Here is a 24,133-nt window from a genome sequence, read left to right as displayed (position 1 = left end):
ATTTTTTAATTTTTTTGTGGAGACAAGGTTCACTATGTTGCCTAGGCTGGTCTTGAACTCCTGGGCTCAAGCAGTCCTCCTGCCTCGGCCTTCCTAAGTGCTAGAATTACGGGAATGAGCCACCACACCTGACCTTCAGTCTTAAATTCTGATGTAGCATAATTCTTTAGGCTGATAGGCTATGGACTTGATGTTGTATTTTGGCTCTTAAGTCTAAAACAATCTCAGTTAATTTCACTGGAGGTCTTAATGGATAGTTGCTGTGATCAAAAGTAAAAGTGTGGTGGGATACAGTGATTCACACCTGTAATCCTAGCCCTTTGAGAGGTTGAGGCAGGGAGATTGCTTGAGGCCAGGAGTTTGAGACCAGCGTGGGCAGTGTAGTGAAATCTCATCTCTGAAAAAATTGAAAAAATGTTAACCAAGTGTGGTGGTCGTATGCGTCTGTAGTCCCAGCTACTTGGGAAGCTGAAGCAGGAGAATTCCTTGAGCCCAGGAGTTTGAAACTGCAGTGAACTATAATATGATTGCACCACTGCATTCCAGCCTGGGTTTCAGATGAGACACTGTCTATATGTATGTACGTACATGTATACTGAGTGACAGAAGAGACACTGTCTACAAATAAATAAAGGCTATGTTGTTACTTCTTTTTTTTTTGAGTCAGAGTCTCACTCTGTTGTCCAGACTGGAGTGCAGTGGCATGCTCACTGCCACCCCAGCGTCGACCTGCTGGGCTCAGGCAATCTTCCCGCCTCAGCCAAGTGGCTGGAACTACATGCATGTGCTACCACGCCTGGACAATTTTTGCTATATTGTAGAGATGAGGACTCGCCAAGTTGCCCAGGCTGGTCTTGAACCACTGGGCTCAAGCAATCCTCCTGCCTTGGCCTCCCAAAGTACTGTGATTATAGGCTTTAGCCACCACATCTGGCATGTGTTGTTATTTCAGTTGTGTCTTCTTCTAAATCAGGTTTACAGCTTTTCCTTGTTGTTTCTTTGTTTTGTATCAGAAAGGGACTTTAAAAGCAATATAATTGTTGTTCCTTAGTCATTTTTGTACAGATGAGTGTTTTTGTTTTTCAGCTTAAGAGATGTCAGAGGGTGGTGATGACAGTAGTGGGGGCCTCACAGCTGGGCACTGTTTGGGTGGGGAGGTCACTATTGGTTTGGATAAGGTTTAACTTTTCTTTTAAGGGATGAGTCATGTGAGATTGTCAAGAGACTTATTGCAGTTTATCAATGCCATTTACTAAAAACTCACAGTGTGATATAAACACTCAGCTACTCTTAGAGTTTTCTCTCCTGGCCCTGTATGCAGTCTTCTTTTCTTTGAGACAGAATCTTGCTCTGTCTCCCAGGCCAGAGCCTGTGACTTGGTTATGGCTTACTGCCTCTAATACTTGGGCACAAGCTATCCACCAGCCTCAGTCTTCCAAGTAACTGGGACTATAGGCATGCACCACCATGCCTGGCTAATTTTTAATATATTTTTATTATTGTTAAATATTTTATTTTTTATCTATTTATTTTAAAAAATTGATATAGAGATGAGGTCTTGACATGTTATCCAGGCTGGTCTTGAACTCCTGGGCTTGGGCAGTTCTCTCTCCTCTGCCTCCCTAAATGTTGGGATTATAGGCGTGAGCAACTGTATCCAGCCTAATTTATTTTTAGTAGAGATGAGGTCTCACTATGTTGCCCAGGCTGGTTTCAAACTCCTGGTCTCAAGCAATCCTCCCTCCTTGGCTTCCCAAAATGCTGGGATTGTAGGCATGAACCACCATACTTGGCCTTTCTGTCTTCTTATATACCCATTTATTTCTCAGTCCCTATTTATTTTTTATTTCAATAGCTTTAGGGTGTACAAATGGCTTTTGGTTATGTGGCTACATTGTACAGTGGCAAAGAAGTCTGGACTTTTAATGTACCCATTACCCTTACTTGTGCAGATTGTACCTGATAGGTGATTTTTCGTCCTCCCCTCCCACCTTCTCTCTCTGAGTCTCCAATATTCATTATATCGTTTTGTATGCCTCTGCAGGTCCTTAGTTTAGCTCAGTGTGTAAGTGAAAACATGAAGTACTGGGTTTTGTGTTTCTGCGTTACTTCAGTTAGAATGATGGTGTCCAGTTCCATCTAAGAAACTGCAGAAGACATTTCATTCTTTTTTATGGCTGAACAGTATTCCATAGTATGGGTATACCACATTTTCATTGTCTGCTGATCAGTTGATGGGCATTTACATTGATTCCACACCTTCATAATTGTGAATGTGCTGCAATAAACATATGAGTGCAGGTGTCTTTTTTGTATAACAACCTCTGTTCCTTTGAGGAGATACCAAGTAGTAGGATTGCTGGATCAAATGGTGAATCTACTTTTAGTTCTTTGAGAAATCTCTATACGATTTTCTTAGAGGTTGTACTAACTTACAGTCTGACTTACAGTCTTACCAACAGTGCCTAAGCGTTCCTTTTTTCCACATCCACACCAGCATCTATTGTTTTCTGATTTTTTAATAATAGCCATTCTGACTGGTGTAAGGTGGTATCTCATTGTGATTTTGATTTGCATTTCCCTGATGATTAGTGATAATGTGCATTTTCTTATGTTGGCCATTTGTATATCTTCTTTTGAGATGTCTTTTCATGTTGTTTGCCCACTTGTCTTTTCTTTTTTTTTTTTTGAGTTGTGTTCTCACTCTGTTGCCTAAGCTGGAGCGCAGTGGCATGATCCTGACTCACTGCAGCCTCAACTTTTGGGCTCAGGTGATCCCTTTGCCTCATCCTCCTGGGTAAGCTGTAACTACAGGAGCAAGGTGCCATGCCTGGGTAATTTTTTTATTTTGTTGTAGAGATGAGATCTTGCTATGTTGCCCAGTCTGATCTTGAATTTCCGTGCTCAAGCAGTCTTCCCTCAGCCTCTTATTAAAGTGCTGGGGTTGCAGGTATGAGCCACTGCACCTGGCTTTCGTTTGCTTGCTTTTTAGTAGTGTCCCCATCATTTTCTATTTATTCCTCCCCTACATTAGAACATATGTTCCACAGAGCATGGGTTTTTTTTTTTTTTTGATCTTCAGTTCATTGATGTATCTCAAGTGTCTGGCATTTGTGTGTGTTCAAAATGTATTTGTTGAATGAAAAATAATAGAAAATTCTAATGATAAACCAAGTGAATATCAGAAAGGTGACTGGAAGGCCCAGGATTAGAACAAAGGATGTTAGATGTGCCCAGTAAAAAGTATTGTTAAATTTTTTTTTTTTGCTTGATATCCCCCATTTTTCAGTTTAGGAAGTTACTGAATGAATTGTTTATGCATGCATTCATTTTTTTTCAGTCATTCAGCATACTGTTTACTCTTGAAGTGTGTTTTGTACATATTTATCTCTACTATGATACAGTTCCTATTCCTCCAGAAAGATTGTTGTTCTTTGGCCTCTTTCTGTCTCTTAACTTTCCTGAGTCTGTCTTCCATTTTTATCACAATTCATGTTATTGTTTTGTTCAGTTGATCATACATTTACTGAGCATTTGCTATGCTTATGACACTATGTACTAGGCGATAGCATAAAAAGATGAATAAAACACAGTTCTTCCCTTTAAACAATTCATGATTTTTGTAGGTGAGATACAAGTAAACACAGAGATAAATACAGTAATAGAAGTGTATACTGTATAGAACATTAGCATGGAGAAGGAGTGCTTTACTGTCTATTGCAGTTAACGATTACCAGAGGATGTGATGTCTGCCATGAACAACAACTTTAGTGATCTCTTGGTTTATTAGTTGCCATTTTAAAACACATGCACAAAAGTAGACAGAACTGTATGGTGAGCCCCCATTTACCTACCATCCAGCTTTAACAGTTATCAATTTTCATCTTACTTCCCCACCTACTTCTCTAATTTTGGTAGAAGATCTAGAAGCTTAGTCAGATTCAGGCGTTTTTAAAATTTTTTTTTAATTTTAATTTTTTTTGGCAGACAGCCTGTCTTGTAAGATTTTGGTATCTCAAAAAAATGAAACATTCCTCTAAGCTTTCTAATATGTCAACTTTTCTGTTTTGATTATCTTTTTTTTTTTTTTTTTTTTTGAGTTGGAGTCTCACTCCATCGCCCAGGCTGGAGTGCAGTGGCACTCTCAAGGCCACCCCAGTGGCGATCTGCTGGGCGCTGGCAGTCCTTCTGCCTCAGCCTTCCAAGTAGCCGGAACTACAGGCATGTGTTATCACGCCCAGGTAATTTTTTTATTTTATTGTAGAGATGAGGTCTTGCCAAGTTGTCTGGGCTGTTCTCAAACCCGTGGGTTCAGGCAATCCACTCACCTCGGCCTCCCAAAGTGCTGGGATTACAGGCTGAGCCACTGAGCCCAGCCTTGATTATCTTAAATATCTTCCCTTGTCTTCCCAGAAGTTCATTTTTTTCTCTCTTTGTCATATTATCTTTCTCTAGTTTGCTTTTAGCAATTTTAGTTTAGCACTTTCCTAATATCTCCTATCCATGATTTCCTAAGAATATATGTTTTCTGCCTCCAGTTCTTTGTAGTCTTGGGTTACAGATGATGATTTAACTTAAAGGAATTTAACTATCTTTGGTAAAAATGACATCTTCCTCTCATCTCTCTGTTGGAAAAGCTCCATTAATACATGCTAAATGCTATATTGCTTATACATTTCACCATTAGGGTACTCTACATTTAAGTTTTTATTTGCTCAATGGCTATTCTTCCAGGAGAAAATTTGAGGTTTTCATATTGTCAATGTTCATTTTGTAGTGACTTGGTTCTGGCTTTTGTTTTTTCTCTTTCTGAATATTTATTATTTTCTTTCTTTAAAAAAATTTTATTTTATTTTAATTATTGTAGAGACGAGGTCTCGCCAAGTTGCCTAGACTGGTCTCAAACGCACAGGCTCAGGCAATCCACTCTCCTCAGCCTCCCAAAGTGCTAGGATTACAGGCTGAGGTACCAAGCCTGGCCTATTCTTTTCTTAATGTGAAATTATTGCAGTGAATCACCAGGTGATTTCATCCTCACCTCATATCATTCTGCCTGCCCTTGTTCCATGGTTTCTCAATCTCCTTTATGCTAAAACACTGCTTATATTGTTACATTTTAAAAATATTCCTTTATGTTTACTTTGAAGCTCAAAAGCACATTTATGTCTTCACCTCAAATTTTCTTTTGGTACAGAGGATATTTCTTTATTTATTGAGTTGGGTCTTAACTCTGTCCTCTGCACTGAAGTGCAGTGGCATGATCACAGCTCAGTGCAACCTCGACCTCCTGGGATCAAACAGTCTGGTCTCCCTCAGCCTCCTGACTAGCTGAAACTGCAAGCTTGCGCCACTACGCCCAGCTGAGTTTTTGTAGAGATGTGGTCTCTCTATGTTGCTTAGGCTGGTCTCAGTCTCCTGGGCTCAAGCATTCCTCCTGTCTTAGCCTCCCAAAGCGTTGGGGTTACAGACATGAGCCATCGCACCTGGCTAGAGTACTTTTAGAGATGCTGTACTTAAAAAGTAGAAGCAGTGCTGTAAGAAGTTCTTTGGTTGTCATATTTTGCCTCAAGTTGAGGTTTTTGTTTTTGTTTTGATCTCTTCTGTTTTTGCATTGTATTTATTATTCTTTAGGCTCCCATTCATTTCTCTTCCTTAAGAGCTCAGCATTCTTTGCCCTTTCCTTTTGAGCCTGAAAAATCAGCTACATTTCCAGATGGTTTTCTTGGCTAAGTGGTCGTTGAGAATTCCAGTTCTCTTCCCAATTCTCCCTATCCCTTGAGGGGAAAGGATGCTTGGAATATACGGGGTGTGGTACTTAATTTTTACCATTGGGTGGCACTGCAGATTCCTCAATTTATAGTTACATCTTTAAGAATGGTAGACCTAATAGTACATTACAATATTACATTATCAGCAAAGAAACTGATTTGGGAACTGTCATGGAGAAGACTTAGAAATGAAAATAAATGCAATATTGCTAACAATTACAAATTTATTTTCCGTTTATGTCATGAAAGTGTATTGTATATAGTATGTGAAACTTGAAAGTAAGAAAGAAATGATAATTTTTTGAATAGTTTTGATTTTTCCCAGACTGTTAAATATTTTAAATTGTTGTCTTTATAGACACCAAATAGTAAGAATATTAAGTGCCTCATAGAGATTACTATTTGCAGGTAAAACTGCTCTTTGAGAAAAACAAAAAACAAAACAAAACAAACTCCCCCTACTGTTTGATTATGAGTCAGGGTTCCCTGAGTGAGAAAAATGGCATTTGTTAAAAATTGCCTTTACAAATACAAATAATATGATACAGAACTGTTGTTTATCTTTATGTACTTTTGCTACTGAAGGCCAAGTTTGTAAGCTTACTCTCCTGAACTTTTATGATGAAAGTACAGTTATTGACTACATTATCTACTTCTTGATATGTATTTAACCAGATATATGCATGATGATTTCAGCTCTTGAGAAGTTGAGATATTTTTGGAGTTGGGAAGATAAATCAAGCAAATATCTAATTTCCATGGAAATTTAAACAAGTATAAAATGAATATTCTTGGTCATAAAGCAATTGTTTTCATTATTAAGGAAAAAACATATAGATGATAAGAATAATAACCCGTAGAGCCATCTTAAGATAAGTACTGTTTATAATCGGATGTGTTTCCTGCTTGTCTTTTATTTGTAGATATTTCTATACTTGTATAGTGTTTTTTTTTTTGTTTTTTGTTTTTGAGTTGGAATCTCACTCTGTCACCTCAGGCTGAAGTGCAGTGGCACAATCACAGCTCACTGCAGCCTCAACCTCCTGGGCTCTGACTATTCTTCTCTTTCAGCCTCCCAAGTAGCTGGGACTATAGGCATACAGCACCATACCCAACTAAATTTTTTGATTTTTTTGTAGAGATGAGATCTTGCTATGTTGCCCAGGCTGGTCTTGAACCCCTGGCCTCAGGAGATCCTCCCGCCTTGGCCTCCCAAAGTGCTGTGATTACAGGCATGAGCCACTGACCCAGTTCCAGTATACTTGTATAGTATTACACAGTAAGTCCCTTGCATACAAACCTTCAAGTAATGAACTTTCAAAGATGCTAACTTCACTTTTCAAGAGGGTAGGTAGAACTGAATCCAGCAAGGAACCAGAGCCTATGCCATTAGTGTCAGGTGAGAGTGAAGTTGTAGCTTTCCCTTTGTCTTTCTTCTATTGCTGACCATCCTTCAGCTTTATCACCTCCAACCTCCTCTCCCTCCTCCAGTCAGCAACTCTTCTTTCCTGTTTATTTGATGCCAGCCCCTATATGCTACCTGTTGTACTGTACTGTATTACATACTTTTCTTTTTCTTTTTTTTTTTTGAGTTGGAGTCTCACTCTGTCACCCAGACTGGAGGGTAGTAGTATGCTCACGGCCACCCCAGCGTCGACCTGCTGGGCTCTGGCAATCCTTCTGCCTCAGCCTTCCAAGTAGCCAGAACTACAGGTGCGCACTACCACGCCCAGCTAATTTTTGATTTATTGTAGAGACGAGGTATCGCCAAGTTGCTTGGGCTGGTCTCAAACCCGCAGGCTCAGGCAATCCACTCACCTCGGCCTCCTAAAGTGCTGGGATTACAGGCTGAGCTACCGAGCCCAGTCTACTTACCTTTCAAGGTACTGTATTGTAAGATTTAAAATGTTCTGTTTATTTTTTGTGTTTGTTTTTTATGTATTATTTGTTTGAAAAGTATTATAAACCTATTAAAGTACCGTGCTATAGAGCCAATTGTATTAGTTGGATACCTAGGCTAACTTTGTTGGACTTATGAACAAATTGGACTTACGAATGTGCTCTTGGGACAAAACTCATTCGTATGTAGGGGATTTAATGTACTCATATTTTATTTTTATTTTATTTATTTTATTTTATTTTAGTTTTTTGAGTTGGAGTCTCTCTCTGTCACCCAGACTGGAGTGCAGTGGCTGCTCCCGGCCACCTCAGCCTCCACCTGCTGAGCTACGGCGATCCTTCCGCCTCAGCCTTCCAAGTAGTCAGAATTACAGGCATGCGCTACCACACCCGGCTGATTTTTTGATTTATTGTAGAGATGAGGTCTTGCTGCCCAGGCGGGTCTCGAACCCGCGGGCTCAGGCAATCCACTCACCTCAGCCTCTCAAAGGCTGAGCCACCGAGCCCGGCCTCATATTTCATATTATGGTTTTTGTTTCTTATGGATAGAGAATTTATAAGTTCTGATTGGCTTAAGAAGTTTCAAAATGTATTTCTACCAAGCAGGAGTTTGTAGGCCTTTGAAATACTTAGTAGATGTAATGTTTTAGGAATAGGGAAGAGAAAGTCAGGAAATATCTCCTCTCTTTGATGATATGTATGTTGTGTGTTTTTCCCTTCCAAAACAAACCAGTCTTTGGCAGTCTGCATGAAGTGTCCTAGGGAATGAGTCAAGTAGCACTGGTGATTGTTTTACCTGAGTGTATTTGGAAAATATGGAAGCATTTTTAGCTAATCCCTGGAACATGTTATTAACATATAATGTGCAGGGACACAGGGGTGCTAAACAACTTATAATGCATACAGAGAGATTTTTCTTTCCAAACTGCCAAAAGACTTCTATTGAGAAACTGAAGTGAAACTAAATGTTGTAGCATGGATTTGAATGGGGCTAGCACTTTTGGAAACTCTTTGGCTTATATAGTCTTACATCTTTTCACCTTTCTTTAATTTCTTGAACAGATTTTTTTTGCTCTGAATTCACATCAATTGTTGTTGAAACTCTAGCCATAAGTTTTTACTTCTTTAGTCATTTTTCCTTGTTTCTTCCTGATTTTGACATTGACATAGTCAAAGCACAAGAAAAATAGCTTTATGAGCTGTAATTCACAGTCTGTGTAGTTCACCTGCTGACAGTGTTGTATAAGTTAATGGTTTTTAGTGTATTCAAAGTTGTGCAACCATCATTACAATCAATTTTAGAACTTTTCATCATTCCATATAGAAACCATGTCCTGTCAGCTTCCCCAACCCCTCTGCCTGGGTAGCCATTGATTTGCTTTTTTTTTTTTTAATATGTTTGCCTGTTATGCATATTTTATATAAATGCAATCACATAACATGTGGTTTTATGTGACCAGTTTCTTTCACTTAGCATAAAGTTTTCAAAATTCGTTCATATTTTAGCATGTTACAGGACTTCATTCTTTTATTATTGACAAATAATATTTGATTGTATGGAAATATCACATCTTATTTACTCATTCATCACTTGATAGATATTTAAATTGTTTTCACTTTTTGGCTATTATGATAATGCTGCAATGAACATTTGTGTAAAAGTTTTTGTATGCACATATTCATTTATCTTGTATATGTCTAGAAAGAGTACTGCTGTGTCATATGGTATCTTTATGTTTAGCATTTTGAGGAACTGCCAGACTTTTCCAAAGTGGCTACACCCTTTTACATTCCCACCAGCAATGCATGAGGGTTCCATTTTCTCCTCACCAGTGTCACACTTTGTTCTTCTTTTCAGCCGGACACTATTGATTGGATCATATCTTATTATAGCCACGGTAGAGAGTATGAAGTCATTATGGTTTTGGTTTGCACTTCTATAATGGCTAATGATGTTAAGTATCTTTTCATATGCTTATTGACCATTTCTTCTTTGTATAACTGTCTATTCAAATGCTTTGCCTATTTTTCAATTGGGTTATTTATCTTTTTATTATTGGATAGTAGTTTTCTACATATTCTGGATACAAGTTCCTTATCAGTTATATGGTCAGCAAGTATTATCTCTTCTGTGGATTGTCTTAATTTTTTTTTGATAGTATCACTTGGTGAAATTTTTAATTTGGATTAATTCATCTTTTTTTGTTTTCTTTAGTTGCTTGTGCTTTTGGTACTGTATTTGAGAATGTTTGCCTAACTCAATGTCATAAAGATTTACTCCTATATTTTAGTCCAAGAGTTTATTAGTGTTATGTGTTCTTATATTTAGCTTTATGATCCATGTGGGGTTAATGTTTTGTATGGAGCAAGGCAGGGCTCTAACTATTTTTGTGTGTGTATCTAGTTATTCCAGCACCATTAATTGAAGATACTATTATTTTTCCTTTGAATTGTCTGTCAGAAATCAGTTGTCTTTAAATGTAAGGGTTTATTTTTACACTTTTAATTCTCTTCCCTTGATATATGTGTCTGTCCGTATGCTGGTGCCACACTGCCTTGATTACTGTAGTTTTGTAGTAAGTTTTGAAATTGTGAGTCTTCCAACATTATTTTTCTTTTTCAAGATTGTTCTGGCTCTCTGGAACCATTGCATTTCTATATAAATTTTAGTATTAGCACATTCGTGACTGGCAAAATTTTCACTTTTCTAATACTGAAAACCAGTGAAAATAAAAAAATCTGAAGCTGTTGCTGCAAACGTCTGTTGTTAAGCACACATGAAATGGTCTTTTGTAAATTGTCACCCTTTTCACAATACAGCTGAAAGTTGCAGACATCCAGTATTTGCCTCAGATACCACTCTGACTAACATTTTGCACTTTGTATTTTTATTCGGATTATAAATTCGAAAAGACAGTCTTCCATGATGAGGTAAATTTACATCAGCGCCAACCAGGAACAGATTGTGGAATGACATAAAGTCATGTCAGTGATCACAAATGAGCTAACTTGTCATTTTCTGCTAAAAAAAAACACAAAAAACAACAGGTAGTATTTGATAAGGATTATATTGAATCTGTCGGTCAAGTGCTATCTTAACAATAAGTCTTCCAATTCGTGAACCTGGTATGTCTTTTTGTTTATTTAGGTGTCTAATTTCCTTTAACAATGTTTTGTACTTTTCAAAGTACAAGTTTGCACTTAGCTTGTTAAGATTTATCCTATTTCCTTTTTTCTATAAATTGTAATTGGAATTATTTTCTTGATTTGATTTCTGTAAGGTTGGAAACAATGTCTTTTTTTCGTTTTTGATTTAATAGTTTATGTCTTTCCTCTGTTTTCTTGATCTGGTTTTATTAAAGGCATGTTGGTTTTGTTGATCTTAAAAAAACCCAACTTTTGATATTATACGTTTTTTCCCGTTGTTTTCTGTTCTCCTTTTTATTAATTTATTTTAATCTTTTTTTTTTTTTTTTTTGAGATGGGGATCTCACTGTGTTGTTCAGGCTGGTCTGGAGCTCCTAGGCTCAAGTGATCCTCTTGCCTCAGTTTCCTGAGTAGCTGGGATTATAGGCATGTACCACTGCACCGGGCTATTCTGCTCTAATCTTTATTTTCTTTCTTCTTTCACTTTGCACTTGGTTTACTCTCAGGTTATTGATTTGAGATCTTAGTTAGCTCAGGCTGCTATTAGACAATACAAAAAACTGGGTGGCTTCTTAAACAAATTTATTTCTCACAGTTTTGAAGGCTGCAAGTCTGCATTCAGGGTGCCAACATGGTCAGGTTCTAATGAAGAACCCTTTCCAGGTTGCATCTTTGTATCCGTACATGGCAAAAGAGAATGAGCTAACTTTTTGGTCCCTTCTAAAAGGTCACTGACGCCATTTGTGCGTTCCACCCTCCTGATCTAATTACTTCCCAAAGGCTCCACCTCCAAATACTATCACATTAGGCATTAGATTTCTTTTCTTTCTTTTTTTTGGAGTTGGAGTCTCACTCTGTCACCGAGGTTGGAGTCCAGTGGCATACTTACAGCTGCCACATCCTTGACTTACTGGTCTCAGATGATCCTTTCACCTCAGCTTTCTTAGTAGCTGGAACTACAGGTGCATGCCATCATGCCTGGCTGATTTTTTGGTTTATTGTAGATACAAGGTCTTACCAAGTTGCCCAGGCTGGTAACTGTGGGCTTAGGCAGTCCTCTTGCCTCCACCTCCTAAAGTGCTGGGATTACAGGCATGAGCCACTGCACCTGCCCGGCATTAGATTTCAACATACTGATTTGTGTGGGGGGAGATGCAGGGACAAACATTGAATTTATAACAAAATCTTTCCTTGTTTAAAAAATACAGTCAGCTCTCCATATTCATGAGTCCACATCTGCACATTCAACCAAAGTTGGACTGAAAGTATTTGAAAAAGTAAAAATAAAAAAACCCGATACAACAATAAAAAATACAAATAAGAAACGAAGCAGTACAACAACTATTTACATTGAATTAGGCATTATAAGTAAACTAAAGATTATTTAAAGTATATGGGAGAATGTGTATATGTTACATGCAAATACTACTGTACCATTTTATGTAAGGGACTTGAGCATCTTTGAATTTTGCTCTCTGCAGGAGGTCCTGGAACTAATCTGTCTTAGATATTGAGGGATGACTGCAAAGGCATTTACAGTTGTACATTTCCTTCTAAGCACAGCTTTAACTACATCTCATAAGTTTTCACATATTGTGTCTTCTTTTCCTTTATTTCAAAGTATTTTCTCATTTCTCTGATTTCTTTGACCTATGGTTATATAGGAAGGTGTTGTTTCATTTTAACTTTTTTGTGAATTTTTTCCTATTTTTGTTATTGATTGTGATCAGTGACTATATTTGTATGATTTCAATCCTTTTAAATTTATGAAGGTGTATTCTGTGGCCTAGCATATGGTCTGTCCCTGAGAATGTTCCATGTGTACTTCAGAAGTATTCTACTGTTGAGTGGAATGTTCTGTAAATACTCTAGTTTTGTATTTAGTATGTGGGTCTAGTTTATGTATAATGTTGTTCAAGACTTTTATTTCCTTTTTTATCTTTTACCTAGTTATTCTATCCATTATTGAAAATGGAGTATTAAGACGGGGCATCGTGGCTCATACCTGTAATCCCAGTACTTTGGGAGACCAAGGTGGGAGGATCGCTTGGATCCAGGAGTTCAAGACTGGCCTGGACAACATAGTGAGACCTCGTTTGTATTAAAAAAAAAAAAAAAAAAACAGGAAAGAAAATGGAGTAGAAGTTCCTGGTGTGATACCTCTGACCTTTGAACAAGCTAGCGTGGGCATGATTGAGGCTCACTATTCTTGGCCTGCTGCCCTCAGATAGAGCTTCTGTTCTAGAGTGGTGTCTAGGTGGAAGAAGAGAGCCCAGACCTCTAACTGTTTAACACTTAACTGGGGCAGATAAGAAATGCTGGCAGACTCCCACCCTGAGGAGAAACCCAGCCCTAGATTAGGAGTTGGGGTAAGAGAGAGCCCTGTGTTCTTGACTATATCTCCCTGGAATAGAGTTTCTGTTACATTGTGAGGCACAATTGGGATTCTAACTCAAAAGCCACAGATTCTTGTTTAGTCTTACTAAGTTTTAGTAGTGTTTCTTGTATAGATGTTTCTCTCTTTGCTGTATGCTTTTAAGACATTTTCTAGAGACTTAGTGTTGCTTTTTATAATTTTTACCTGTTAGGGGCTATCTCCTCATGCTGCCATTCTGGAAGTATTTTTTATCTTCTGATTCTTTTCAACTGAAAGTTAGGTCAAGATTTGATAAGATATTGAAGGTTTTTGATATTTCAGAGTTGAGGTTATAGACTTCTCATTGTATCAGGAAGTATTTAAGGTCAAGTTGTATTGCTGTTGTTGATATTGAATTTGTTCTCTTGCTTAAGCTGGTGACTGACAAGATTCCTTCATTTTAAATGTTTGTTTGTTTCTTCATTACAATTAGCAAGTAATCTTTGGAGTGATACTTGGACATACTGGGAACATTCTGTTCCCCAACAACTGCTTTTTCACTTAATGGTTTTTGCGTCCGTTATTGATCCATGCCTAAATAAATTATTTCACTGTGGGAACTTTTTATTTTGAAATTATCTTTTTTCAATTTTTACTCTAATCTTGCATCTCTTTTTTTAGTCAGTCCACTTACTCTGTTAGTATTTAATAGACTTGGTGAGGTTGTTTGTGTGCAATGCCCTAAAACTAAGGACAAACAGATAATGAAAATATTCTAAAGAAAATTGTCATGGCTGAAATTAAAGTTGCTGTGTTAGTGGTAGGCAGAAGTGCTGAGTTTTCTTGTTTCTTTTAATGAACACTTTTATGTTTTCAACTACAGGCATATCTGTGTACCTTTGGGTTTTGGATTTTTACCCATTAGATGAACCATACATATGCTTCTCAGTGGGAGGTATGCTCTGGGTGACAGCTGGTATAGTAGGAACTTATTTTTTACAATTTGTTTTAATAATAATAGTTTCTTCTGCCTCCCACCCCAATATCCCACAGAATTTGAGTAGAGAACAGAGACTGTTGATTCTTTTTTTTTTTTTTTTTTGAGTTGGAGTCTCACTCTGTCGCTCAGACTGGAGTGCAGTGGCCGTTCCCGGCCACCGCAGCCTCGCCTCGCTGGGCTCCGGCGATCCTTCTGCCTCAGCATTCCAAGTAGCTGGAACTACAGGTGCCCGCTACCACGCCTGGCTAATTTTTTGATTTATTGTATAGATGAGGTCTCGCCAAGTTGCCCAGGCAGGTCTCCAACAATCCGCTCACCTCGGCAATCAGCTCACCTCGGCCTCCCAAGCGCTGGGATTACAGGCTGAGCCACCGAGCCCGGCCGAGACTGTTGATTCTTATCATCCTACAATTGATTGCAGTATCTGGCATAAAATTGGTGTTCCAAAAAATGTATGAACTGAGCTCTTCCTCCCAACAGGATGGGTTTCTTGGGAGTAAGGATCAAAGCAAGGGGAGGAGAGGACAGGGCATATACTTCTGAGCAGGACCTGGATGGGGAAGGGTGCTGGAGGGAGGTAGGGGTGAGAAACTCCAGCAGTTTCCATTAGAACAGGTGAACTGGTGAGGGTAAATGGGGCATAAAGACAGGAGTTCATAGACTTAAAAAGTGCTCTCCTGGCTGGGTGCGGTGGCTCAAGCCTGTAATCCTAGCACTTTGGGAGACTGAGGTGAGAGGATTGCCTGAGCCCAGGGGTTCAAGACCAGACTGGGCAACTTGGTGAGACCTTGTCTCTACAGTAAATTAAAAAAAATTAGCCGAGTGTGGTGGTGCATGCCTATGATTCCAGCTACTTGGAAGACTGAGGTGTAAGGGTTACTTGAGCCCAGGAGGTTGATGCTGCGGTGGCTGTGAGCCTGCCACTGTACTCCAGCCTGCCACTGTACTCCGACAGAGTGAGACTCCAACTCAAAAACAAAAAAGCAGAAAAACCCTGCTCTCCTGTGAGGACTCAGAGAGATTGAGTGTGCGTTTATATGAGTTTTCTGCACAGTTTTTGCTGTGGGGAAAAATTGCTTTGAGGGTTGGTGATTTTTAAGTAGTAGTCCAAAACAAGGATATGACTTTTATCTTTTTTCACTAGTGGGATGGGGATGAGTTCTAGTAGAGCCTTTCTCTATTCGTATGTTGATAACAATATATAGTATATTCCCTACATACGAATCTTCAAGTTGCGAACTTTCAAAGATGTGAACATGTGCTCACATGTCCAATTGTGTCCATTTTGCCCTGTCTCCTATTGCTGACGACGATCCTTCAGCTCTGCCATCTCCCACCTCTTTCTCCCTCTTCCAGTCAGTAACTCTTTTTGCCTGTTCACTTGATGCCAGCTCCTGTATACCAGCTGATGTACTGTAGTGTACTATTGTACTTCTCAAGGTACTGTACTGTAAGATCAAACATGTTATCTTTGTTTTTTGTTTGTTTTTTTATGTATTATTTATGTGAAAAGTATTATAAACTGATTACAGTACAGTAATATATAGGTGATTTTGTTAGTTGGGCACCTAGGCTAACTTTGTGCTTACAAACAAATTGGACTTATGAATGGTGTTTGTATGTAGGGAACTTACTGTACTCATATTCTTCCTATCCTGTGACTTTTTTTGTACCTATAGAAAAAAGCCCAGACACTTTATTTTGCCCTGGGTCTTCCTACTTCTTGAACTTTATCTTGTACCACTTTTTTTTCCTAACTAACTGTCAGTCTTAATGATTTCCTTAAGTTTGTTTCTAACCCTGAGGCCTTTTTTGGTAGTTGCTTTTCCTGTCTAGAGCTTTGCCCTCAGATCTTTGCATGGCTGGATCACTTGCCATTTCTGTCACTTCAGAGAATCCTTCCTTGAACACCCAGTATAAAGTAACACTCAGTTGCAGTCAGTCTTTAACATTATTTTATTTTCTTCATATCACTACCTCTTTTCTTTTTACAGATCTTTCTTGTGCTAGAATATAAGCTGTGTGAAACAAGGGATCGTATTTTGTTCACTGCTATCTTTTCAGCACCTGTAATGATGCCTGACATACAGCAGGCTTTCAGCAATTTCATTGAGTAAATCAGTTAATTAGGGGACTTGGAGACCAAAGAATAGATAAAAGTACGGGGTGGGTGGGAGGGACACAGAAAAAGAAGCATATGTCATGTATCCAGTTGTGCTTCCAGCACTAAAGAGATACTGTAGATGTTCGTTTTGTCACTCAAGGACGGCTGTATTATATACTAAATAAGACTGGTGGTTTTGATGTTCAAGTCCAAGCACCGCTACTTACCAGACTAGACTGTGGTCTTTGCAAGGTGAAGTCTTTAATGCTTTAGTTTTCTCCCTAAAGCATGGGGATAATAGTATTTACCATAAGATTCTTGATAGGAATAAATACATGAATGAATACTTAGCACAATGCTGGGCATATAATATATGCTTAGATATTTAATTTTTAAAACTTTATTTTAGTGACTGGTCTTGTATTACTTGGGAGAGAATGAATAAATTCCTGCTCTTCATACCCTGGGCATTTAGTTCCCTTGTGAGAACAGTTCAACTGCAAGTCATTGTTGGTCTACCCTCCATTTTATAGGAATGTATAATTGAAACTACTGTTATGTTCTGTCATCCACTGCATTAGCAGTTGAGCTCGACTTTCAGATGTTCTCCATTTTTGGCTAAAGTGGTGCTTCTTAAACGTTGGCAATTAAAAGACTTAGCTAAAGACCTTATTAAAGCACAGATTTCCCCCCAGTATTCTGCTACCTCCACTTCCTCTCCTTATTCTCATTTGGTAGGTTTGAATAGAGGATTGAGAGTTTGTATTGTTTTGAGGGTCCCAGGTGATATTAGACCAGACATTATGTAGGGCTTTTCTAGAGTTGTGCTAATATGTTAGCCACTAGCCACATGGGGCTGTTTGAGTGCTTGAAATGTGGTTATTAGTTTGAAATGAGATCTGTTTAAATTAAAATATACACAGAATTTTGAAGATTAGTGTTGCATGTAAAATATCTCAATATCAATATTTAAGAAATACTAATTATATATTGAAATGATAACATTTAGATATATTGAGTTAAACATGATATACTGTTAAAATTAATTTCACATGCTTTTTACTACTTAATGTGGCTATTAGAAAATATAAAATTGTGTACATGGTTTGCTTTTGTGGTTTGAATAGTATTTCTACTAGACAGGAAAACATACTGCCTATCACTTTAAAGTATCTGCCTGGACCTCCATAAAGTGAATTGCTCTTATATAGCCTGCTTTGAAGACATTTATTACCATCAAGTCCTCTAAATTGAGTGACGATTCATTCACTTATTTTCAAGTAGTGATGAATACAGAAAATTTATATTGTTTAAGGAATTTCCAATTAATGAGGAAGACTATATTTACAAGGCCCTCTAGTCAGTTCTAAAATATAGATAAGAGCAGAGTACTAATTTAAAATCTTAATTGGACTCTATTGCTAGTTGGTAGTATATTTCAAATTCCATTAATTAGCCCCTTCTTAAGATGGGGCAAATAAATTTTTGTGATTTGGATTAGCACTGCTTTACTTAATAGGCTTTAAAATGGCTAATAGTACTTAAAAGTTGTAATATTTTAGGTCAGGTTTCTTGTTGAATCTACTTGTGTGATCTCTTTGTCACTGCGATTTAATTATAATTCTTAACAAAGGAAGTCATTTGCTTTGGCTATATTCTTAATGACTTTCAGACTTCTATTGTCTGAAATGTTCTTCAGTTTTAGATGTAGCTACTATTATAAAACTAATTCCCAATCACCTCTGCAATGAGAACCTAGAGCAATTTTCAACTTTCAATTTCAGTCTTACATATTTTGTACATGTGTATTGTGAACAGCTATACATATGTGATAAGTACACAGCTGTACACAATTTTGGCGATGATTAGAAACAGAATCCTAGAGAATTCAATAAATTGTTCACGTGTTTGTAGAATGGCTTCAAATATGTGATATAGGATTACATGAACCAACCCTTAAGATTCTCTAACTTAAAGGTTTTTTTGTTTGTTTGTTTAATGGTTCAGTTTTTTTTCTGTTGTAGCATTTCGTGGGTATGCATTATCTTTTATTGTTGGACATGTAACACTGGTGGCACATAAGATGATATTAGGAATTACTTAGCAATGAGTAAAAGCTATTAGTTTTCAGTTCTTTTTTCTTCCTTCTGATCTTGTCAAGGATAAAGTTGGATGCTAGTATGTGGTTAATACTTTCATAACCCTTATTCTCCTTTTTAAAAACAAATATAGACCGCATTATAGTTACTCTTGGGGCACACATGGAATTTAACCAGAATTTAGAAACTTTGGATTTTGTGTATGTGTGTATAGCTCCCCATGCCCCAGTTTACTATTACCTTCTATTTATGGGACTATGGAGGGCAGTTTCTTTTTAAAAACATTAAATTTAATTACATTTAATTATTTATTTTTAGAGACAGAGTCTCACTTTGTTGCCCAGGCTGTAGTGCAGAGGCACAATCACGGCTCACCACTACCTCAGACTTCTGGGTTCAGGTGGTCCTTCTGGGAAGGAAGGCAGTTTCTTTTAGAAATTGATTTAAGCAAAAGTGATTTGAACTCTGGGGGTTTTAAGTAAGATTATGGGTGTTACACAGAAATCAGTCTGAAACATGGAGTAGGTGAATGATTGACGTACTATAGGAGTAATTTAGAACATGAAAGCTTTTTCTTCTTTTATGTTACCATTAATTTTTTATTACTTATAATGTACATTCAAGTATGTTAACTTGTTATCATTGCCAGGTTTCCATGGATCTCAATAGTGCCAGCACTGTTGTTCTTCAGGTCTTAACACAGGCCACCAGTCAGGATACTGCTGTGTTAAAACCAGCAGAGGAGCAGTTGAAACAGTGGGAGACACAGCCAGGTTTCTATTCAGTGTTGCTGGTAAGTTGTTCTGAAATAGTTTGCCTTTATTTTTAATAAGACGAGATGCCATTGTTTTAATTGTTCTAAAAACCAAATTTTATTGGTGGTTTACTTTATCTTTTATTTTATTATTATGTTTTTGAGTTGGGTCTTGCTCTGTTGCCCAAGCTGGAGTGCAGTGGCATGATCACAGATCACCACAGCCTCAACCTTCTAGGCTCAGGTGATTCTTCCACCTCAGTCTCCCGAGTATCTGAGACTACAGGTGCATGCCACCATGCCTGACTAATTTTTTCAATTTTTTTTCAGAGATGGGAATCTTGCTGTGTTGTCCAGGCTGGTCTTGAACTCCTGGCCTCAAATGATCCTCCCACCTTGGCCTCCCAAAGTGCTGAGATTACAGGCATGAGCTACTGTGTCCAGGCTGGTGGCTTACTTTAGTGAAAGTGATCTGAATGTTGGACTGCTGTCGCCCTGCTGCTATCTTATTAATTTAGCATATGGCTTCTTGAGTGTGTTCAAGAAATATTTGCTGATGAATATGTAAATAATCAAGCAGTGTATTTCTAGTATCTGCTCAGAAGGCAACGCCGTGATGATTTTCAGTTGTGGCATGTTAATGCTCACATCAGGACTAGGTAGTACACTTTCATATTTTCTGTTTATCTCATCCTCAATTGATGTATGTTGTCATAGTTGTTCAGGTGTCTACACTGTAGCATTAGATTCAGGTGTACTGTGTTCAGTGTATTTTACTTTAAAACATTTTCTTTTTTCATCTAAACATTTTATTTTCTTGACACATCTGATCTTTACTTAAGTGTTATGGGAAATATATAATAACTTAATTGACAATATGTGTTTTAACCAGATCTTACTTGGAATTTAAAGTTTTTGTCTAATTAAAATTATTTTCTCAATGCCAGAATGAAAGAAGTCTTTCTGTGTTAAGGGTCTTCTCTATTTGTTTCTTCTGAGAAATTGGGAACTCTGAGGTTTAGCTTTTGGTCAGGGCAGTGAGGCTCCTGATTAAGTAAAAAATGGACCCGGTATTTGTGACTGGTTCACAAATTCAGAGTAAAATTGCTTCTCATAGCTTGTAAAATAAAATAAATGATAGCAACTGACATACATATTTTAACTTCTTGACTAAAAATTTTGAGTAGTTTCTTAAATTTAAGAAGATGCTAGTCATGTAAGGGAAATTAAGTGTTTAGGATCTTGCTTGTTATTCTGAATGTAGCATAAAATTGAGTGTTGGGCTTAATAACAAAAGGTAAAAAAGATTGATTTTTAAAGACATGCACAAAGAAATCTTATTCTTCACATAATCCCAGCATTATGTTTGTAAACTTTAGGTATAGTATACATCTTTAGACAATCTCTGAGTATCTTGACTCTCCATATGCTTATTTAAATAAATATGCTCTAAAATTAGCCTTGTGCTTATTTAAATAAATACGCTCTAAAATTAGCCTTGTGCTTTTTCAGACCAAAATATACCTTATTTTGGTTTCTGCTTAATCTTAAAAACCAGTAGGCATTGCTTAACTGTATGAGTTATTAATTGTATGAGTTAATAATAGAGTGCCAGCCGGGCTCGGTGGCTCAGCCTATAATCCCGTGCCTTTGGGAGGCTGAGGTGAGTGGATTGCCTGAGCCTGCGGCTTCTAGACCCGCCTGGGCAACTTGGCGAGACCTCATCTCTACAATAAATCAAAAATCAGCCAGGCGTGATAGTGTGCGCCTGTAATTCCGGCTACTCGGAAGACTGAGGCGGAGAGATCGCCAGATCCCAGCAGGTCGAGGCTGCGGTGGCTGGGAGTTGGCCACTGCACTCCAGTCTGGGCGACAGAGTGAGACTCCAACTCAAAAAAAGAAAAAAAAAAAAATAGAGTGCCTAGGTCTTTTTATTTATTTTTTTTTACTAGCTATAATTTTCTTCTTAGAGGAATATAACAATTTTTAGATGTAATAGATTATAATAGAATAAAAAGCTGCTGTGTGTTCATTTTTCCCTGTGCTCGCTATCTTGGCACATTGGATCTAGGTTTGCATAGCTGTCCATTCTAGTCAGGAGGCTCCTATGTCTGTATACCTGATGTCAGGCTTGTGTTCCGGTCCTATTAGTTAAAGTATTTATAGAATTTTTCTACTTGAGTTGACAAGTGTAGCTGAGATAGGCTGAGAGAGACCCACCAGCTTCCACAGTATTTCCACATCACTTCCATTCATTCACTCATTTGCTCAATAGAAAATTAAGAAATTTTTGCTATGTCAGACGCATAAAGTGTCAGAACCAAATGTGATTAATGTGAAAGAAGTGCATCTGTTATAATGGAGACCCCAAAGGGACTCTGACTCAGTTACCAGGAGTCTAAAAGAATAAAAGGGAGTTATACAGCTACCTTTTCTTTTCTAAAAAATACTAAACGTATATACATTTTTCTGTAGCAAAGAACATACTTCCGTTTTTGGCTTTTGGGGTTTTCTTACACAAGGTTATGTTTAAGAGGTCGTCTCTGAGAATCTCAGTGGTTTTTGCTCTGAGATGTAGTGTAATTGCAGTCAGTATTTACTGAGTACCTAACACATTCCTACATTTGTTCTATGTACCAACTGTGTTCTATGTTCTAGGTAATTTTTTAATGCAGAAATATAAAACACTTCAATTTTCAATATTTATAATGTTTTAAATTACCGTGAAAATACTAGTTTTGCTATTCTTTCCTTTTCCTTGTACATTTAGAACTGGCAGGTCATTGTAATGTTTGACTAAAATATTTAAAGGCCATGGAACAATTGTAATTTTCCCTTTGAAAATTATTATGATCATGTTGCATGGTTTAGCTTGCATGGTTATTTTTATGGTCTCTCACTACTGTGCAACTTGGGACTACGTGAATTATTATTATTTGGATTAATAGTGAATACATTTTTTGAATAATGGTTAATTTTCAGTTGATATTATTCACATCACATCTGGCTTTATATCTCTTAAAATGTTCTGCCACCAAATGTATTTGTAAACGTAATTGTTTTGACAAGGAAGATACTATGAAATAGATTGTTTATTTCATAGCATATGTTAACAATCTAGGGTCTTTGACTCCTAGAATTTTTTCTTTTTTAATTTGGAAATTATTTTATTTTGTTGAGTATATGTGGGATTATGACATTCATTTGAAATATAATTAGGTTTGCTTGCTTATGAATTTAATTTTTTACTTGGGAAATTTTTAAATGTCCTAAAAACAGAGTAGTTTAATGAATCTCCCAATATCCATCTCTTGGTTTAAACAGTTAACATAAAACAGAGCAGGTATGTTTTCTTATATGAATTGTAGAGTTATGTATATTTATAAAATACCAATATGATACATGTAGTGATAAAATCTAAACAAAACATTTAATTATGATATCTGTTTATACTTTATTGTGGGTACATTAATTATACTTTTTACTTAGTCCATGTTAAGTTCTAATATTGTTTTTTATTTACAGAATATTTTCACAAACCACTCTCTGGATATAAATGTAAGATGGCTTGCTGTACTGTATTTTAAAAATGGAATTGATCGCTACTGGAGACGTGTAGCACCTCAGTAAGTTCCCTTATTTTCTTCCCCTACTCTTACCTCCAGAGTGTGATCCTTTCCAAATTCAAAAAGGTATAAGGGCAGGACTCGGTGACGCAGCTCGTAATTCCAGCACTTTGGGAGGCTGAGGCAAGTGGATTGCCTGAGCCTGTGGGTTCAAGACCAGCCCGGGCAACTTGGCGAGACCTTGTCTCTACAATAAATCTAAAATTAACCGGGCGAGGCAGCGTGAACCTGTGATTTCTGGCTACTTGGAATGCTGAGTTCTGGCTACTTGGAATGGATCACCAGTCCCAGCAGGTTGACTCTGGGGTGGCCGTGAGCATGCTACTGCACTCCAGCCTGGGCTACAGAGTGAGAGTCCACCTTAAAAAAAAAAAAAAAAAAGGGCTCTACCTCGCCTGGCTCCCAGTCCACTTGCCCTCAGCCGTCACGCCACGTCTCTCCCACTGCATTTTCCGCCTTCCGAAGGCTGGCGCCATGCTCCCGGGCCCGCGGCGTGGCAGAAGCTGGGCCTTGTGGGGCTGCTCGCAGACCCCGGGGGCCACTCGCCCGGGCAACCTGTACCACGAGGACTGCCTGCTCCGGGGCTTCCTGAGGAGGCACCTGCCTGCCGAGTTGGGACCAAGACTACATACTGCTGAATAGACAGACTGTAAAGCAGAGGGAAAAGTGAACAAAGCCAGAAGACCCTCATAAGGAAGAACAGGTCATTGCAGAAGAGAAATAAAAGCAACCCCACCTTCCCTCAAAAACAGAATTGAAGAAGGGAAGGGAAAGGGGGAGAGGGAGAAAAATCTACAGAAATGAAGAAAAACCAAAAGAACAGTATGGGTCTCTCCCAGATGCCTGGGAGAGCAGACACTGAGAAAACTGACTTTGGAATGCCAACAATGAAAAGCCCCCAGAATGAAGGGTCTCAAACTGCAAATGTAGATATCAAAACAATAATGGAGAGATTAAACAGAATTGAGGAGACACAAGAAGAAACTAGGAAGGAGCTGATATCTGAGATAACAGTAATAAAGAATACTGTGAATGAAATAAATAACAAACTGATAAGCATGGAAAACAGAATTACCCAAGCAGAAGAAAGAATCTCAGAGCTTGAGGACCAAAATATAGAAATAATCCAAACTCTTAAAAACACAGAAAATAAGCTCAAAAAGACAGAACAAAACCTTCAAGAGATGAGTGACTACCTCAAGAGGCCTAACCTAAGAGTAATCGCACTCCCTGAGGCAGAAAGAGAAACAGAGACCACATTAGAACAAACTTTCCATGAGATCATTCAAGAAAACTTCCCTTATCTAATCAGTGATGCAAAAATTCAAACACAAGAGATTCAGAGAACCCCTGCAAGACAACAAATGAGAAGACCAACTC

The 24,133-nt window shown here is 37.9% G+C and overlaps 1 long non-coding RNA gene across 1 annotated transcript in view; it reads left to right on the top strand.

Moving 5' to 3' along the window:
- LOC110595402 overlaps positions 1-22,753 on the top strand; it is a 31,628-nt gene extending 8,875 nt beyond the window's left edge. The window contains exons 2-3 of the long non-coding RNA XR_002481810.1: positions 19,023-19,166; positions 22,653-22,753. This is a non-coding gene — a long non-coding RNA (uncharacterized LOC110595402). The remainder of the gene's footprint in view (positions 1-19,022; positions 19,167-22,652) is intronic.
- Positions 22,754-24,133: the final 1,380 nt, after the last annotated feature.

Source organism: Carlito syrichta, unplaced genomic scaffold, assembly GCF_000164805.1.
Source record: "Carlito syrichta isolate Samal-C Ts95f unplaced genomic scaffold, Tarsius_syrichta-2.0.1 Scaffold301694, whole genome shotgun sequence".
NCBI lineage: Eukaryota > Metazoa > Chordata > Mammalia > Primates > Tarsiidae > Carlito > Carlito syrichta.
The sequence above is the reverse complement of the archived record's forward strand: the minus strand, read 5'-3'. Positions and strand labels throughout refer to the sequence as shown.